Source organism: Pseudorca crassidens, chromosome 7 (genome assembly GCF_039906515.1).
Source record: "Pseudorca crassidens isolate mPseCra1 chromosome 7, mPseCra1.hap1, whole genome shotgun sequence".
Taxonomy (NCBI): domain Eukaryota; kingdom Metazoa; phylum Chordata; class Mammalia; order Artiodactyla; family Delphinidae; genus Pseudorca; species Pseudorca crassidens.
This window is the reverse complement of record NC_090302.1, coordinates 91,306,772-91,325,690: the sequence shown is the minus strand read 5'-3', so window position 1 is coordinate 91,325,690 and position 18,919 is coordinate 91,306,772. Positions and strand designations below refer to the sequence as shown.

At 50.1% G+C, this 18,919-nt stretch overlaps 1 pseudogene; it reads left to right on the top strand.

Moving 5' to 3' along the window:
- Nucleotides 1–2,491: 2,491 nt before the first annotated feature.
- On the top strand, nucleotides 2,492–17,868 carry LOC137228285 (thimet oligopeptidase-like; annotated as a pseudogene).
- The last annotated feature ends 1,051 nt before the right edge of the window (nucleotides 17,869–18,919 follow it).

The window sequence follows — 18,919 nt, the reverse complement described above, 5'->3', positions numbered from 1 at the left end:
TCTATCCCTCTCTCCCTCCCTCTCCCTCTCTCCCTCTCCCTCCCTCTATCCCTCTCCCTCCCTCCTTCTCTTCCCTCTCCCTCTCCCTCCAACTCTCCCGCTCCCTCCATCTCTCCATCTCCCTCACTCCCTCCCAGAGACGGAGAGATGGAAAGGCAGAGACAAGGGAGAGGGAGAGAGGGAGAGGGAGAGATGGAGGGAGAGGGAGGGAGAGGAAGAGAGGGAGAGAGATATGGAGAGGAGAGGGAGAGAGGGGGGGGAGAGGGAGAGGGAAAGAGGTCTCTTCCTTCCTCCCTCTCCCTCTGTCCTCCTTCTCTCCCTCTCCCTCCCTCTCTCCCTGTCCCTGTTTCCCTGTTCCGCTCTCCCTCTCCCTCTTTCCCTCTCCCTCTCCCTCCACCTCCTTCCCTCTCCAGAGACGGAAGAAGGTGGAGGGAGAGGGAAAGGGAAAGAGGGAGAGGGAGAGCACAAGAGGGAGGGAGGAGAGGGAGGGAGAGGGGGGAAAGGGAGAGAGGGATAGAGGGAGGGAGCGAAGATGTCTCTCCCTCTCTCCCTCCCTCTCTCCTTCTCCTCCCTCTCCCTCTTCCACCAACTCTCCCTCTCCCTCCATGTCTCCATCTCCCTCACTCCTTCCCACATAGGGAGAGATAGAGGGAGAGGCAGAGATAAGGGAGAGGGAGAGAGGGAGAGGGAGAGATGGAGGGAGAGGGAGAGAGGATGAGAGAGAGAGGGACGGGGGGGGGGAGAGAGAGAGAGAGAGAGAGGGAGACCGGGAGAGGGAATATGGTCTCTTCTTCCCTCCCTCTCCCTCTCCCTCCATCTCTCCCTCTCCCTCTCTCCCTCTGCCTTATCTCTGCCTCTCTGGGAGGGAGTGAGGGAGATGGAGAGACGGAGGGAGAAGGAGAGTTGGAGCGAGAGGGAGAGGGAGGAGAAGGAGGGAGGGAGAGGGAGAGAGGGAGGGAGAGAGGGAGGGAGGGAGAGACATCTTTCGCTCCCTCCCTCTATCACTCTCTCCCTCTCCCCCCTCTCTCTCCCTCTCCCCCTCCCTCTCCATCTCTCTCTCCCTCTCCCCCCTCCCTCTCCATGTCTCTCTCCCTCTCCCTCCACCTCCTTCCCTCTCCAGAGAGGGAAGGAGGTGGAGGGAGAGGGAGAGGGAAAGAGGTAGAGCCAGAGCGTGCGGAACAGGGAAACAGGGACAGGGAGAGAGGAAGGGAGAGAGGGAGAGGGGGAGAGGGAGAGGGAAAGGGGGAGAGGGAGAGGGGGAGGGAAAGAGGGAGAGAGAGGGACAGGGAAAGAGGGACAGGGAGAGAGGGAGGGAGAGAGGCAGGGGGAGAGATGGAGGGAGAGGGAGAGGCAGCGAGGTAGAGGGAGAGAGGGAGAAAGGGAGAGAGAGAGGGAGAGCGGTAGAAGTGCTGAGGAGGGGGGCTCCCTCCCCCTCCCACTCCCATCCTCTCCCTACTGCTTTCTCTTTTTTCTGCTTCAACAAACACCAGGCGCCTTTTAGATCAGCCCTGAAGTCAACGTTGATGCTTGGACAGCCTGACCTCCCCGCTGACTTCCAGCCCAGGACCACCGCTGGGAGATGAAGTCTGCGGGGCCCTGGGCGCAGGCTGCACAGGCACCTCCCCTGATGCCCAATCTCTCCCCGTTTACGAGGCAGCCGACACTCCCCTCCCTGACTCCCCAAGATTTGGGGCCTTTTTAGTATGTGTCGATAATGCCATTGAGCTACTATCTAACTCTTCCACGAGGACCCATCTCCCAAAATGCAGTGGTTTTCAGCCTTGGCTGCACTAGAGAACCCCCAGGGAAGGGAGAGACGTCTCTCCCTCCCTCTCTCTTTCTCTCCCTCTGTACTTCTGTCTACCTCTCTCCCTCTCCCTCTCCCTCTGGGGTGATGCCCGATGAGCTCAGAATCGTAGATGGCCCCCCCCATCCCCTCTCTGTGGCTTGCATGGGGGATGCACCTTCTCACCGTGGCCCGGGCATGGCCTTGACATTCAGACATCGGGTCCTGCGTGGACACTTGTGTTTGTTCCATAGCGCAGGTGGCTGCAGTCTGTGCTTCTGTAGATGGGGGCTGTGCGTGAGCCCTTCATCTTCCCCGCAGACACCACTGGTGCTCGCTCGGCCTCGCGGGTGATGCGGGGGGCACGGGGGACAGTCTTGTGTCCCCACCTTCTTGGGCTACAGACAGGCCACGCTGGTCCCGTGGTGACTGGGGGCTCCCAGGAGAACCCCACTGCAGACCGGAGAGGTGGCCCCAGAGAAGGTGGCGTACGCCTGGGGCCGGGCCTCATCAGTGAGCCACGGGCCACCTGCAGCAACAGCTGTCTCACCGTCCAGGGGCTGGGTGTTCGGGCGCCGTGGGGTTGAGCCACTGTCTGCACGGCAGCCGTGTTTTGTCTTGTTGAGCCCGGGGAGGCCCCTTGGTGGCTCCTGGAAAGACTGGCCGCATTTCTTCCTGCCCTTGGCCTTAGAGCCCATCACGTTCATGCCGTTTCTGGTTCCAAAAGGACCTGTGTTAATAAAGACCACGTGTTAGGACAGCACCAAAGTGTCTAGAAATCCGGGCCAGGAGGAGGAGGGAGGGGGATTGGCTGTGCCCGCCAGTGGCCTGGGAGCCCTGCCCGCCTGCAGAGACCTGGCCCGGGGACCGCGGGGAGGCCGTGGCCCTCGGTCCCCAGCGCCTTCCGTCTCTGGGTTCCAGGAGAACTGCGTGATCCTCAGGGAGCTGGTGAGGCTGCAGGCCCTGAAGTCCCGCCTGCTGGGGTTCCGCACGCATGCCGACTCCGTGCTGGAGATGAACATGGACAAGACCAGCCAGGTGGTGGCCACTGTCCTAGGTAACACCACCTCCCCCTGAGTCCCAGTGGGGACGGGGTCAGGCGGACCTTGACCGGAGACCCCACTGTGTCAGCCCTTGGGGGTCACCTTCCCAGACCCTTCATTCTGCCTCGAGGGGCGCGGGGTCGGGGGTGGCTGGGGGGCCGCCCCAGGGACGTAGCCGCGCCTCTCCCCTCCGCCCGCAGGTGAGCTGGCCCAGAAGCTGAAGCCCCTCGGGGAGCAGGAGCGGCCGTGATCCTGGAGCTAAAGAAGGCCGAGTGCCAGAGGCGGGGCCTGCACTTTGACGGCCCCATCAACGCCTGGGACCTGCGCTACTACATGAACCAGGGGGAGGAGACGCGCTACCACGTGAACCAGTACCTGCTCAATGAGGCTTTCCCCATGCAGGCGCTCACACGCGGGCTGCTGGGCATCTCCCAGGAGCTGCTGGGGCTGACCTTCGACCTGGAGGAGGGCACCAGCATGTGTCACGAAGACGTGAGGCTCTAAACGGTCTGGGACGCGGCCTCGGGCAAGGTCATCCATCGGCAAGTTCTACCTGATCTCTATCCTCGGTGCGTGCGTGGGGGAACCTGTCGGCCGTGGGCCGGGGCTCCTCTGTGGAAGCGGGGCCCCATCCACGTCCCTCCGCAGGGTGGGGAAGTCCGGGCACGCGGCCTGCTTCGGCCTGCAGCCGGGCTGCCTACAGCACGATGGGAGCTGCCAGATCGCCATCGCGGCCATGGTGGCCAACTTCACCAAGCCTACGCCCAACCTGCCCTCCCTGCTGCAGCATGATGAGCGGGAGACCAACTTCCACGACGTCGGGCACGCGATGCACCAGCTCCGCTCCCAGGCGCAGGGCTGCAGGCAGGGGGCGGGGAGGGCCCGGGCGTGCGTGGTCCTCAGGCAGGCCCTCGCCATGGGATTCTTCCACTGACATCACCCCGCACGTGGTGACGCCCTCGGTGTCAGCTTCCATCATCAGACCCCAGGCACTGGGCGCGTAAATAACGGAAATGGATGTCCTCGAGGCTCTAGAGGCTGGAAGACCCAGATCAAGGAGTCAGGGCTGGTTCCCTGCATGTTAAATACATGCACTCAAGAGTTGCCTTGGAAAAAGACAAAAGAAAAGAAAGGAATGTTGCCTGCAAGTCTGCTGACAGCCGGTGATGAGAACCAGAGGGAAGGCTCTGGGGCCGGGGGCGCAGTGCCCTGTGAGCTCGGGGGCTGCTGCCAGTCTCCGTGGAGGCTCAGCAAGTCCCCGTGACTTCCCCACGTGGGGGGCGCCAGCTGAGCGTCTGGGCCCAGGACCCACTGCTCGTTCAGTCTTCCTGTGGTCAGCCCTTCATCCTGAGCGCGATGCTCTCACAGGCTGCACCGGGGCGTGTGGGGACAGTTTACTGAGCTGTACAGACGTCACTACTGCTTTGGACCATTTCCGTCACCCCGAAAATGTCCCTCACGCCCTTAGCTATCACTCCGTCCCCTCGCCAGCCCCTGACAACCAGGAACCCACTCGCTGACTCCGTGGATCTACCTGCTCTGGACGTTTCTCCTCAGTGGGGTCACGCCCTGTGTGTCCTTCTGTGTATGACTTCTCTCGCTGAGCATCGTGTTCTCAGGGTGTATCGACGCGGCAGCGAGCGTCAGGGCTTCACCGCGTTGCGTGGCTGAGGGACGTAAAGACGACAAGAGAAAAGAAAAGAACGTTGCATGCAAGTCTGGTGACAGCCGGTGACGAGAACCAGAGGGAAGGCTCTGGGGCCGGGGGCGCCGTGCCCTGGGAGGCCCTGGCGCTGCTGCCAGTCTTGGTGGGGCACGGGCAGCACCGTCCCTCAGGAGCTGCTGGACAAGCTCATCAAGTCCCGGGAGGCCAACCCAGATGCGGCCGGACCGAGGGAAGGGAAGGGGGCTTCCGGTCTGCCCGGCTGGAAAGCGCGGCCTGGACACGGTGCCAGCCCCCCGTCTCCTTCCTCCCGCCCCCCAGGCCTCTTCAACCTGTGCCAGATCGTCCTGGCCAAGGTGGTTCAGGCCCTGCACACGCAGACGCCCGCGGACCCGGCCCAGGAGAATGCCCGCCTCTGCCAGGAGATCCTGGGGTTCCCAGCCATGCCAGGTAGCCAAGCGCGCACCGGGCTCACCTCAGCGGTCGGTTGGCGGCTACTGCCCAGGTCAAGAGGATCGTCTGGTGGTGTGTGAATGGGGACCGACTGACGGGCTCCGGCCGAGGCCCGCTGACCTCTGGCCTCTTCCTGCCACGGTTCCTTGGCTGGTCCCTCCAGCTGTGGCCCGCGGAGTCCGAGGGTGGGGTGGGAGGCTCTGCACATGCTTTCTAGAGAGCCTGGAAGAGGCAGGAGAGGGCTTCATACCCCGAACAGAAGGCATCGACGAGGTCTGCCCGTGCGTGTCGGTGCGGACACGCGGTTCACTCCCTCGTGAGCGCTTTAACCAGCGATCTCCCCGTGGTGGAGGGCGAGCCCCGACTCATCTCTCGCAGCCTCGGCAGCTGACCTTGTAAGAGGCTTAGGAGTGAACCCTCGTGAGCTTCAGCAGAAAGTCGGCAAAGATTTATTTGTGTCCCTCCACTGAACTGCCAGCAAGGTCCCCGTTTTCTACAAGTGTTGGGCCAATACTCTCTCTAGTGGCAGGGGACTCAGACAAGGCTGCTTTGGGGCCCCCACCCCCGCTCTGGGGCAGGGGCACTGAGCGGCCAGGGAGCCGGGCAGGAGCCCCTCCGCGTGTGTCCCAGTGACCCACCTGCCTGCGACCTTCGGCCGCCTGGCAGGAAGCTACGACGCCCAGTCCTGTGGCCAGTCATTCCTGCAAGAAACACTGGAACCAGTTTCTGCCAACCCGCCAAAGAAAAACGACTTCAAAGGCAACGTGGTGTCACAGGAAGGGCTTGTTTCTGTGTTTCTTTGTTTTTAGTTCATTAGGCCTCACTTAAAATTCTGATTCCACAATGCACTTGCTTTGGGATCTTGAACAACACTCATAACCTCTGCAAGTTTCAGTAGAATAAGTTTATGTGATTACCTTCATCTGTAATATCCCTGTGTTGCAATCTTAATTAATTCAGATTAATTCATCTTAATCTTAATCTCAAGTTCAGATCAAAGACTCGTTCCTCTGTGACTTCTCCTCTGAACTGATTCAAAAGCCTCCTCTCCCGTCCTCATTTGGCTTCTCTTCTCTTCTGGAATCTCATAAGAACTTCTATGACCTCTCTGGTTTTTTGTTGTTGCTGTTGTCTGTTGGTTTGGTTTTTAATTGAAATATAGTTGATTTTCAATGTCGTGTCCGTTTCAGGTGTACAGCACAGTGATTCCGTTTTCAGATTCTTTTCCCTTATAAGTTATTACAAAATATTGAGTACAGTTCCCTGTGCCATAGAGGAGATCCTTGTTGTATCAACTCTATGCCTTCTTTGAATGACCGTGGCACTTTGTTGTCTGTATCATTTTTATGTCTGTTGTGGCTTTGTGACTGAAAATGAAAATTTTCTATTTGTTCATGTCCTGGCCCTTCCTTAGAAATGTGTTCATTTACCTATTTCATATTTATTGACTACATCTTAGACACCGTGTTAGCTGCTTGTTCTAGATGTTAGTAAAACATAGACCTTCCTGCTCAAAGGGTCACAGTATTTGTGGGAAAACAAACAAACGAACAACTTACGTCTCAAATAGCTTTGTACTTCCCAAAGAGAGCACACCTCGTAGGTACAATAAATATATGTATTATACATAAATGTATAAATAGTTAATGGCATTAAAAACTTGAGATAACTGCTTTTCTATTCTGAGGAAATGATGATAATATTTCACCAGGAGCTCAACACCACTCTGAGAATGAGGGCTTAATCCCCGACCTGGCTCACTGCATCGCTTTCTTATATGAAAATAGACAAGTCTGTACATGCTCTCTACAAAAAGGCTTATCTGGCATGAATTTCAGATAGCAAGAAGAAAAATTCAAGAGGTTCAGAGAAGCATCCAGAAGCTCAGGTGATTGTCTGGCACTAATACAACTTGCTTGACAGGAAAAGAGAGCTGTAAATCTCACAAAATTCGATGATCTTCTAAGAATTTCAAAACCGCCTGCTAGTAATTAGAAATCCTAGAAGAACCGCCTCTTTTAAAGCATACTGATAATATGCTTTACAGCTTAATATTCAGAAGCCTATGTTTTGGCTAAGTGAGCTTCAGGAATGAAGGAAACTTGTGGTTCAGTTCCATCTACTCTGGAACCTCTGGTCAAAACACCTACTTCTGTGCTCAGCCATCTTATCATCTGTAAAATGGAGGCAACTCTAAGAAAACATAGTTACAGAGATGTTGCACAGTTTCCTGTGTCACTGTCTTCATTTGTTTCAGAAAACCAATAACGTCTAAGCTACTACTGCAAAGAGTGCAGTGTTACTTGGGGTCATCTAGTGCAGCTCTGTCAAAGTAAAGAAAAGCAAAGGGGCCTAGAATAACTATAATTTTCCCAAGAGGACACTATTATTTTATGGCAAATCTGAGTCAGGAACCCTGATCTCTTTGATGCCATTCCATTGTTCTCTCGTTGGGTTCTCAGCAACCCAGAGAAAGAAAGAGAAATAAAACTCCTATGTGCTGTGTCACTGGTACAGGACGTGGCAAGATTGGAATTGGAGAACTACATATTAACAGGTATTTGGGAAATTCTTCAAACTAATTAAGATATATACCAGGTACATAAAAAACAGTTATGTTTTCCCAAGATGATTCTGTGGAATGAACAGAACTGGTAACTGAAGGTGCCTGTGTGCTGCAGTTCCAAACAGGACGGGTGAATGCTTGTTTTCTGGCACCTTTAAGACTCCACCCCAATATACACATTAAAATAAAATTAACATTTCAACTGGGTCATATTTAATTCTGCATGCTCTTGTAAGTCAGCAAAATAGTCCATATATCATTTAAGTTGTCACTCACTTTCTTTTCTTTTCTTTTTTTTGCGGTACACGGGCCTCTCACTGCTGTGGCCTCTCCCGTTGCGGAGCACAGGCTCCGGACGCGCAGGCTCAGCGGCCATGGCTCACGGGCCTAGCCGCTCCGCGGCATGTGGGATCTTCCCGGACCGGGGCACGAACCCGTATCCCCTGCATCGGCAGGCGGACTCTCAACCACTGAGCCACCAGGGAAGCCCGTCACTCACTTTTTAACTTGAGTTTTAATTTCTGAAAGTCTTTCCAAACACAAAACAGAGGTGGGAAAATGGTATATGGGAAGCTGCAGAGATGAAATAAGCTTACTGCATTCGGCATAAAGATGAATACCCAAACAACTTCTGCATAGCTGGAAGTGTCCAAATCTACTATCTTCGTTTTGTAGTCAAGGCTTCCGGAAAAATATGCTAACGGATTCCTAATTACCCAAATGCCCCATATCTGTTTCAGTAAGTATCATTATATATTATGGAAATTTTTCTCAGTGACAGAGAAAGACATCCTGGCCGAGCATCCCCCTGCCCATGACACACAGATGATGGGTCTCAAGCTACCTTGAAGGCGTTGGAGCCCACTTTATCCATTACTAATATTAATGGAGGACAAAACTTCATATTCTGTTTGCTCTGTGTTTGTTAAATCACTTCTTCCCTTCATTAAGATGGATGACACATAATTGAGTCTGTAGTGTGTGTATCACTGGAAACTGAACACATTTTTGTTGGTTTTATTAACGTCATAGGTTTCTAGGGGGGGTCTACTAAGTCTAGTTTCACAGTTACAAATAAATTACGATGTAATTTTGAATAACGTAAGCTCATCATAAAGGAAGGATACTGAGAGTTGCTACTACCCCTTCCTTGAGGGGCTCTTGTAAAGCACTAAATCAAGTAACAGAGGTTTATATGCATGCATATATTTTCAATGATATTTGAACACACTTGAAAAGAACTCTACGGAATGCATTATAAAACCTCGATGCTGTGTGTCCCTAGTTCCCGGCTCTCTCGTTCAAACTATTTAAATGAACAAAATGTTATCTATTAGGATAGAGTACTCCAAATACTACTTCTTGCAGTACCCTGTCCCAACCATTTGCCTTCCTCTTCCCATTAGTCCTTAATTCAGAAACCCCAGAGATTTGTTCAGTAATTTATGAACATATTTCTTCATTCAGCCAAGAAAACTGATGGATCCCTTACCAAATTTCAGGCACCCTTCTTCAGGATGTTTTCTAGGCATGTTCAGGAAACACAGCAGTGATTAACACAGATGAATATAGCCTCTCTCGAGCTGAGGGGAGAGACAAAAGTAAAGAAGCAAATATAAAATCGTAAGTGTAAATACGTAAATAAAAATTGAATAAATGGGTAGAATAACTAGTATATCAGGTAAGTGCTGGAGAAAAACAGCAAGCAGGGAAGGCGGATGGAGATTGTTAGCTGGTAGGAGGAGGCTGCGATCGGAAACTAAGTGATCACTGAGGGCTTTCTGGGGAAGATAAAATTTACGAGGGAACCTAAGGTTGTGAGAGGGAGCAAGGTGCATATCTGGGAAGTGAATAGTACAAGCAGAGGGAACAGTCAGATGGAAAGGCAATGAGGCAAGAGTGGGCTTGGAGTATCCAAGGAGCAGAAAGGATGTCAGTGTGTGGAAAACAGAGGGAGCAAAGTGGAGAGGAGAAGGAAACAGTCAGAGAGGAAACAGAGGCCCAGATTTCTAGGGCTGTGGAGGCACTTTGAGGACTTTGCTTTTCCTGTGAAGAAGCCATTGAAGAGACTTGAGTGACATGATCTGACTTATGTTTTAACAGGATCTCTCTGGATGCCATGTTGATTAGAGACTGCAGGAGAATAAGGACAAGCCCCAGAAGACCAATAGTTGATTCAAATGTCAAGAAACATTTATGCCTTCACCCTTCAACTTCACAAATGATGCCATTTCCATTGAGCTATTGAAAAATATCATCTGGCTTTCAAAACAATAAACCAGAAGGCATTTTCTCACATAAGCAAGGTCACAAACAACTGTCGGCTAAAGGTGAAATAGCAACAAATCAAATAATAACAAAAACATTTTTTATAGATTTTAAAACCTTACAAAGCATTTTCTTGTCCATTATCTAAGTTAATCCTCAGATCAACGCCATGAGATAGTTATTATTTTCCCATTAGAAGTGACCGCATATTAAATCCTTAGTGATTGCTCAAGAAAAGCTGAAATCTTGAGTGTACATCTATTAATGCCAAGGTTGGGTTTTTTACCCATGGGAACATTGGATGCTAACATCCACAGGGATTTTCAGCTCAAGATGGCAGACTAGGAAATATATTTACTTTCTGGTCCTCCTGAAACCATGTTTAAATAAAACTGCAGAAATACCAAAATTAATCAACCAATAAAAGCCAAGACATTGTGGAAGTCATCAACCACAGAAAGATTTCAACACATTTCGAGAAGGCAAACAATGAAATGGAGGGGCCATGAATAAAATAATGAAGAAAAGACTACCCTAAGTAGGGTCTGCACAAAGCCAGGCAGCTTTTGCTGAGCCCTGGTTATAGTAAAGGACAGAGGAAAGAAGAGGGGCTGAAAACAAGGAGACAAAAGTCATTTTAGGAAAAAACGTTCACTTAATGAGCTCCAGGGAACACTCAGCCTGCTGCCATACTCACTCATGGATTACAGTGGATTGTTGGTAAGCAAGACAAGAAAACAGGGAACCAACAAACAAAAATCAAGACACGGTTTCTTACTGAGCTCTTCTCAAATGAGATCAAGAAATTATGGTTCAATGCCATAGCTGTAAATCATTTCTGCTCCTGGAGAGGTTAGAAAGGGCTTATCATAGTTACCCTTTTTCTTCAGACAGAATTTAGGTCTGAGCAAAAGCTTTTGTGTCCTCCAACCTCAAAGTTTATTGGGGATGGAAGTCCAAATTTGCTTTGACATACCATAAAAAGAATCTCATGAGCAGAGGGTCAAACTACTTTTGGAATATATGAATTATGCCCAGTGTGATTTTAAATAGATTTTAAACAAAAATATATAAATTTTCACTGATCTATATGATTCTGGGTTCTGAAACTTCTACATGTTACATGCCTGATATATAACACACAATGTCAGTCCCAGGAGAGAGAAGACACTCCAATGAAGCAAGCCAAAGAAACAAGATTCGAACAAGGTAAAGTGATGTGTAGACCAAGACCAGGATTTTTCAGTTCTTTCCTGTCATGCTGTAGCTTCCAGCTCCTGAATAACAACACATGTTTCCCTTGTCCTAGACACACAAGAGTATGTCTCCTCTATGGGGCCTAAGAAGCTCTAGAGTTACATATGTGTAGTAAAGAGTGGACCCAGCCGGCATGCTCACAATGACCAAATTGTGTTGATCGTACTTTATTTTAAACCAATACATCGCTCCATGCTGAAGTTGCAATAAATGATATATTTGCTTTCTAGACATGAATGAGATGCCTTACTGGATATACTCCAGGAAGGCCAGAGAAACTGGCTTCTAATCCATACAGAATAATTCATTGATGAATTCCTTTCAGGAGAGCCCCTGATTTATCTAGAATATAAGCCTTACATACCTGGATCCTTCAAACTAAACCAAAGGGACAAATCTAGGCTGCAAGCCTCAATTAGAAATGTGGGATGGTGCTATGCTGACAACTGGTGGTCCCTGACCTATCTTCTGAGATTAGAACCCAGTGTGGTGGATGACCAATTCACGCGTTGAACAAAAGAACACCTCCTACAGAGCAGTGTATGTGTTCATTACAGGTATGGCACTTAGGGCTAAAAGTAACACATGAAGCATATATGATAAGGAGGCACCAGAGTCCAGAGCACGAGCTCTGGAATCACACAGGCTTGCTTCGAATCCCGGCTAAGCCACTACCATCTGTATACCCTGAAGAACAGTCGAAGGTTTAAATGTTCTTTTACCAAATTTCGAAAAACAAGTGAAGAAAGAACCTACCTGCCAGGAAGGGACATCGTGGGGTGCAGCATCCAGTCGCGTCAGGGCTCTGCATCCCCTGCTCAGAAACCTTCACCGCCTGGCTCATGGTGATGCTGGCAGCTCAGCAGCCCTGGAGAAGGCGCTCCTGTCTCCAGGGCTCGCGGACAAGCTGGGGAGGTCCACGGAGGTGGCGGGCCACAGTCTGGCAAACTCTGGGTGCCTCCTCCACTCAGCTCTGGGCAGGCTCTGGCCTCTGGGCCCCGTTGCGGGCAAGGGCTGGCCGATACATAGCCAGGGCTGAGGGGTCTGCAGAGCCGGTGCCCAGGCAGGGTGAGCTCTGGAGGAGAAGACTTCCACAGTCCCCAACAGTCTCCGCATGGTGGCCCATCCGGTGCCAAACACCTGCCACCCACAGCGACAAGTCCCAGCCGCTAGAAAGCCCACAAGGGGTCGGGCTCTTTGCCCTCGGGCCGGGTTTCTCCAGGGGCTGGGCTTGTGTGGGGCCCCCATACCACCCCCTGACCCGCCCTTGCTCTGTGACACGTACAGTGCAATGTCAACACCCAGGCTGAGCCGGCCAGTGTTCAGTGCGTGCTAGACCTTGAGAAGACTTAGCAGCTAGGGAGAAGCTCTCCCACTTTCACTCGCTTTTCTCAGATCAGGCAGGCAGCCCATCTCACCCCAAAGCTATGGACACCACACCTCCTTCCCAGGCTATCGTTTTCCGTTCTGCCCCTGTTGACCCTTTCCATTCTGCCCCCCTTTTCCCCAGCACCCCATTTACGGCTTCGGGTGTCATCGGTGCTGCAGCAGGCAGCACCTCTGACCCCGAAGCTATGGACACCACACCTCCTTCCCAGGCTATCGTGTTCCGTTCTGCCCCTGTTGTCCCTTTCCATTCTGCCCCCCTTTTCCCCAGCACCCCATTTACGGCTTCGGGTGTCATCGGTGCTGCAGCAGGCAGCACCTCTGACCCCGAAGCTATGGACACCACACCTCCTCCCCAGGCTATCGTTTTCCGTTCTGCCCCTGTTGTCCCTTTCCATTCTGCCCCCCTTTTCCCCAGCACCCCATTTACGGCTTCGGGTGTCATCGGTGCTGCAGCAGGCAGCACCTCTGACCCCGAACCTATGGACACCACACCTCCTCCCTAGGCTATCTTTCTCCGTTCTTCCCCTTTTTTCCCTTTCTATTCTGCCCCTGTTTTCCCCAGCCCCCCCCCCCCATTTACGGCTTAGGCCGGCATCGGTGCTTCAGCAGGCAGCAGCTCTGACACCAAACCTATGGACACCACACCTCCTTCCCAGCGCTGTCATTTTCCAGTCTGCCCTGTCTCCACGTAGAACCGCTACCTATTTCACACGGCTGTTCCTAGTTCTGGGAACACACCACTCACTGGTAGCAATGCCTCAGCCCATGCCTCGACTCATTTACCTGCAACGCTGGCCAACAGATAGACCAACACTTCAAAGTTATGACAGAAAGTTGAGTAAGTTATACGCTTGGAATTGCATTTATTATTATTAACAAGCACAACTGTAGTGCTTAGACTATAACAAGTAATCTTCTAAGTGCTTAGCAAATATTAACTCACTTAATCCTCATAATGGCAACCCTATAGGTAGGTAATGTTCATAATATTCACCTGTTTTGGGGGAAACTGAGGCCCAGAGGGGTTGAATAGCTTGTCTAATGCCACACAGTAAGTAGCGGGCAGAAACCCAGGATGAAAACCAGACCGTCCAGACTTTCATCACTTTGCTGTGTCACCTTAATAGATGTTGTGGTTAGGGAAGGGACTAAACTGACAAGACTCTGAACTTGAGAAGGGAGAAATTAGAAAGTGACTGATCCTAGAAACTAGAGAGGATTTCAGCTCAGAAATTTCTGGTGATGAGACCCGGAAGAACAAGAACATGGTTGGATTATTAACTTGGGGTAGTATCTGAATCCATTGAGAAATGGTTTTGTCTTGTTTTTTTTTTTTAACTTAGAAAGGCCAGTTGGATGAAGATTAATGAAAAAAAAAAGTAGAAAGGAAAAGAGGAAGGTGCCTGAAGTGAGACATAACCTCTTCCCTGTAAGTACTACGGGTGGGTGTCCTGTGGGAAAGGATGGAGCTCTCTCTACAGGTTTGTCACCAGGATGAACAAGGAGGAACATGGCAACCATTGTACTGGTTTTGATGATTCCTCAAAAACCAAGGCTTTAGTTTCCAAGAACTACCCACAGTAGCATACCTACCGTGTGTCAGACATGCCACCAAGTGTGTTTCCAGTCACACATTTTAATTGGAGAAATAGTTCCTATGAGGTACGCATTAGTTCCCTATGGCTGCTGTAACAAATTACTACCAATGAGCTTGCGTAAAACAAAACACACTCATTCTCTTATGGTTCTGGAAGACAGAGGTCCAAAACCAGTTTCCCTGGGCTGGAACCAGGAGTTGACAAGGCCGTCCATCCACCTTCTAGAGGCTCTAAGGGAGAATCTGTTTCCTTGACAGCATTCCTTGACTTCTGGCCACATCAATCCAACCCCAACTTCATCATCACATTCTCTTTGGAGTAAAAACTCCCTCTGCCTCTCTCTTACGAGAACACCAGTGGTTACATCTGGGTCCATCCAGGTAGGCCAGAAGAATCTCCCCATCTCAAAACCCTTACTTTCATCCCATTGGCAAAGTCCCTTCTGCCATTTAAGGTGACATTCACAGGTTCTGGGGATTAGAAGGTGGACATTTGGGGGCAATGGTACTATTCAGTCTACTACAAGGTAGATACTATTATCTTCCTCAGATGTAGGAAATGAAGTTTAGGGAAGTAATTTGTCTCAGGTCTACAATTTCCAGAGTAGAGATTTAAATTCTGCCAGTGAGACTTTAGGACACACTCTAAACAACTTTAACCTGTGTCCTTAATTACTGCATAATCCTTGGTTAAGAGTCACACTTAGGTATCAAGACCCAACTGAATATAACACAAGTACTGTCTCCTCTTTCACTATGTTTGCCTGGTGTATTTATGAATCTTGCCCAGAGCAGAAGAGTTCAGAAAATTGTTATGCACCTTTACTAGGAGAAAGCATTTACTGTTTGATGTGCACGGAGTAATGGAAGGCTATTTAAAGTAAAATAAAATAAAATAAAATAAAATAAAATATGCCACCAAATCGTCAAGTGTCACAACAGAGGTAACCCCGTGGGAGTCTTGAGGAGACTAAAATTATCTCCAATTGTGCAGGTGAGAAAAGTGTCACTAAAGGCAGTTGTAGTTCAGCCAAGCCCTACGGCACAGAAGTAGGAATTTGGATAGGTACGAATGGGAAAAAAGACATTTTAGGCATGGGAAACAGTTTAATGCTGAATGGATGAGAAATATACGTTAGACCTTTCTAAATCAACTGGCTTATTATTAACTCAGTAAATCAGATTTGGTCAGTCAAACTAGCTTTAGCTGATTACTTATCCAGGGCATAGCTGTTGAGAGTAATTTTTGTCATAGAACAGTAAATAAAATTGTTGAACTATAACTTTAGGCTTGCTAAGTGAAATAGATTGCTCTAGCTGATGTTCAAGTGACTTACTTGGTACTATTCACGAAATTGGGGGTTAACAACTGCTTAAGACAACATAGAGAATTGATCTTAAATAGTACTTGAAGTAGTTACTGTGTAAAGTATCTGTTCAGTAGCTCATGGTAAATGGATGTTTATAATCCCCACTGGACAACCAACTGCTTTTTTGCAAATGGTAATGTGAATTGCTGTCGCATAAACTATAGTAATGACCACCTATCTAATTTGTTGTCCAAACCAGAAATCTTCTAACAATACTGGTCTCCTAATAAAAGTAAGCATGAAGCTAACACACACTGGGTGTCTCCCGTGTGCCTGTGCATGCATCTATATCTCACTGAACCCCCATAACAGCCCCCAAGAGAGGGACTCTGAGTGTCCCCATGCTGCTGGTGGAGAAACAGGCACAGGAAGGTTCAATAGTCTATCTACCTAAGATAACACAGAGGGTGGGAGAGCCTGGTTTTAAACCATCTGCCTCCAATTCCAGGTGCCAGGAGCCAGATTCAGCCTACAGGCCTCTTCTGCTCATCTGGAGGCGAAACCATGTGTAAGGATTAGTCAAATCCTGTCTTCAATCCTCAAGGTAGCTTGAACACTTGCACGTCCTCCAAATAACATGTAGCATAAGCAATAAGATGTTTGCCCCGGGTATTGTCCAGGAACTTGGAATCAGCTGTGTCTAGTTAGGCTGAGCTGGTTGAGACTGGAGAGGACCACCGATCTTCCACCTGGGCCAGTGCCTTTTGACCTCCGGCCATCAGAGGGCCGAAAACTACAGCCTGAGAATGTGCTGAGCCCCGTAGCCTAGTTACGCCAGCTCAGAACAATGACGAGCACACCTTTTTCCAATCACCTTTCCTCATGCTCCCTATGCCTCATACTGCCCTGCTTCTTTATTCTTTATCCCATAGATACCCCAAGCCCCTTGCCTTTGGGGAGGCGGATTTGAGACCTATTGTCACGTCACTTCCTCGCTTGGCTGCCTTGTGAATAAACCTCCTCTTTGCTGCAAACCTCAGCGTGTCAGTGTTTTGGCTTGCTGCGCCTCAGACAAAATGGTAGGGAGCTGTGGTAAAGGTCCCTTGCCTGTGAGGGAAGCTGGTTACTAGTAGTCACATTGCGGATGTTTTCTCCTCCCGGGGTGGGGGGGGCAGACGTCCTGCTCTTCCAGAAAGAAGGGAGAAAGGCAGGAGCTGGACCCTTGCTCTCAGGGTCACCGTCACCTAGGAGCTCGTTAGAAGCACAGAATCCAGGCCCCACCCAGAACTACTGAATTACAGCCTGCATTTAACAAGATCCACAAGAGAGGCATACCCATAGTAAAGTTGGAGAGGCACCAAGCTGGAGTCCACGTAGCAGAGAAGCAGACAGGATTCTAGACCACGCAGAGTGTGAAAGGCCAACAGTTTGTTTTCTATTCTCAAAACAATGTTTTTGAGCCATGTTTATGAGCAATGTCCCAACTTGCTTTTAAGGTTTCTTGTGTGAAGAATGGATTGGAAGGAAACAAGATATATGGACACTGGTTAGGACCTCACTGCAACAGACAGGCAAGTTCGGTATTAGGATGTTGAGGAAGAGTTGACAGATTCAGAAGAAATTCAGGAGATAAACTGAAGCGGGCTTAATGGGGTATGAGATGGAGGAAAGGAAGGTCTTAGGGAATTAAAGGGTTTACTACACGTATGAGCAAAGCCTCAAAATTAATCCTTTGAACGTACAGAGGTAGAGCTCTCAAAGGACACCGGTTAGGAAGCAACTGTACGCCCTTTATAATTCCAAGAGACAACACAGATCAACTGTTGCGATGGAAAATTCGGCGGTACCGGTGCCTTTTTTCACTCAAACTTAGTTCCAGTGACTATTACTCACATTTTCTGTGCCTAAACAACACAGCTTGAGGAACTGAAGGGGATTCCATCCTGGTAATTAAGGAGGGTCCCCAACACTGACAGTCCCATCTTAAAAAGCAGTCCCCCTGCATTTTACCCGAGGAGCAATGGCCAGAGCCTCCCTTTTAAAACGATGGGGAGAAACCAGAACATCACACACTGTCCCTTTCAGCTACTGTGAACTGAGCCGCGAGACGACCAGTACCCCCTAGCACAGCGCGGACGGGCCAGCGCGCGGGGGCCACTGTGACAGGCGACAGCACAAGAGACGAAGCCCAGGCCCAGGGGCTCTGAGCTCCACCGGCAACGCCCAGGGGCCAAGGCGTATTACCTTTCCGGGATGTGCTTTCCGCCCTTCCTCGTGGCCGACGAACTGGCTCATGTCACCCCCAAGATACCGCCCACCCAACGCCAGGACCGCCAAAGTCGCCAACCCGGCGTCCCCGGTGCCAGCACAAGGCCACGAACCACAGGCGCCTAGGCACAAGCCCACGCAGCTCGCGGACCTCCTCCTACCGCGCATGCGCCACCGCGGGGCGTCTCGAGATGACTCTCAGCACGCAGGCGGATTAACGCGCTTGATTGGTAAAGAGGATTCTGATGCCTGCAATTTCCCTCCTTAGCCGGAGGCTGGGAGCACACGTCCATTAGTTCGTGTGTGTACCCTTCAGAATTCCAATCATACGGGACATGGAAAGTTGTCCGACTCTCCCAGTTCCTTGTGTGGTTCTTCCAGATATTTCCCAAGTGCTTACATTCACACTTGTATCTTGTATGTAAGTATTTGTACGTAACAGGTATCCTGTAGTTTATAGAAGAGCAGCACACTATACACATACTATATACATAGTCTACAATGTGTCTTGGATAGTGACGCTGTTATCTTTCTAAAATATAAACTTGGCTGGATTGCTCTGTTGCTTGAACATCTTCACTTAGCACAGAATACAGCCCAGGTTGTTAGCATAGCATTGAGAACTCTTTATAAACAAGTATCAGTCTGTCTCTCCAACTGAATTAGAAGTTCAAACTATGACTTCCAAGGACCTACATCATCCACCTCCCTCCTTTGCCCTGCCAGCCTCCCCTGATCTCATTCTCTACTGCCCTGCCCTCACTCACTTTCCCCTGTCCAGCCACACTGGCTTCCTTACTATTCCTCAAACATGCCAAGCACAGTCGTGCCTCAGGGACTTTGCACCTACTATTCCTTCTGCTTCAGAACACACCCTCCCACCCCATCTCCACTCTCCCAGAACACACCCTCCCACCCCATCTCCACTCTCCCAGAACACACCCTCCCACCCCATCTCCACTCTCCCAGATAGCCAATGGCTTGTTTCTCACTTCAAGGCTCTGCTCAATCGACATCTTAATAGAGGGGACTTCCCTGATCACCTACCACATTCCCTCACCTCTTCATCTTCTTTTGTTATTCTCCAAAGCACTTACCACCGCTTGACACTCCATATATTGACTTATTTATTCATCTCTCTCCCCCACTAGAATGGAAAGTACATAAGGGCAAGAACTTTGTTCTCTTCCTACTTCCTAGAACAGTGCCTTCAATTTAGAAGGTGTTATACAACTATTTGCTGAAAATCAATGTATGACTTCTTTGCCCTTTCACACTACCCTCTAGTCACACCAGAGGCTGCCCCTCCAGAGCACAAG